The sequence below is a fragment of the Pterocles gutturalis genome, unplaced genomic scaffold (genome assembly GCF_000699245.1).
Source record: "Pterocles gutturalis isolate BGI_N339 unplaced genomic scaffold, ASM69924v1 scaffold44815, whole genome shotgun sequence".
Lineage (NCBI taxonomy): Eukaryota > Metazoa > Chordata > Aves > Pterocliformes > Pteroclidae > Pterocles > Pterocles gutturalis.
Window position 1 is genome coordinate 9,916 of NW_010139833.1, and position 975 is coordinate 10,890.

A 975-nucleotide genomic window follows, 5' to 3' on the forward strand; every position below is an offset into this window, starting at 1 on the left:
TCAGCAACCAAGGGCTGCAGCTGGAGGGTCCCCTTTCCTCCCAGTATGGCTTAGCTGTGGTGGTCTCTGCCCTGCAGCTCGGCGCTGGGCTGCATTATCGTGTGTTTTCCTTTGCAGCACAGAGAAACAAGGAGCCACAAGGAATGCTGGTTTTAACGGGCCTTCCACAAATATCAGTCTGGTTTAGTTAATTTTGTTTCATGCAACCCTTACACTACTGTTTATGAAATGGATGAAAGCAGAAAATGCAGCTTCATAAATGGACCCTGAGTAATGACTGCAACTCGTGGAGAAACCCCGGATGAGGAGCCAAGCACCAGCCGCACGTCCCGCTTCGGGAACGAGCTCACTGGCAGCGTAACATCATTGCAGAAATTCTGATAAAATAATAAAAAGTTAATCATACAGGAGAGCTAGGGTTTGATTAAAGCATAAGGAATAAAGATTGTTAAGTCTGAAATAGGTAACTATAGGAACCTCACCTGTATAAGGGCTGTGAAGTCTGAAATAGAAAACTATCAAAACCTCACCAGGAAGTCAGTAGATTTTCTGTTTTAAGAAACTAAGGAGAATTGTCATGGACAGCAGTTATGCTGCTTGGAAGCCCCTTACCCCTTCCCATCATGAGTTAAGTATCACGACTCCAACCGGCAGAGCAAAGCAGGACTGACCAGTGATTGCTTCAATGGAACAGTGTTGGTGAGATACCGTAACCAGAGACACCCATTGTTTTAAAGGTTAAATGTAAAAACGAGCGTTTTATGCATAACTATGTAAAAGCACTGATGTAATAATGACTTGTCAGAAAGTGTGTACAAGCGAACGGATTTTGATGTGCAGCAGCCACGCTGGGGTGGAGCTATCCCCGTGTCCCTCAGCGCTGAGATAGAAGCGCCGCTGGCTGCATCTCCGAACAGTCTGACAGAGCTTCTCCACCGGCTTTCAGCAACGACGTCCCCAGCTGCTACAGACACC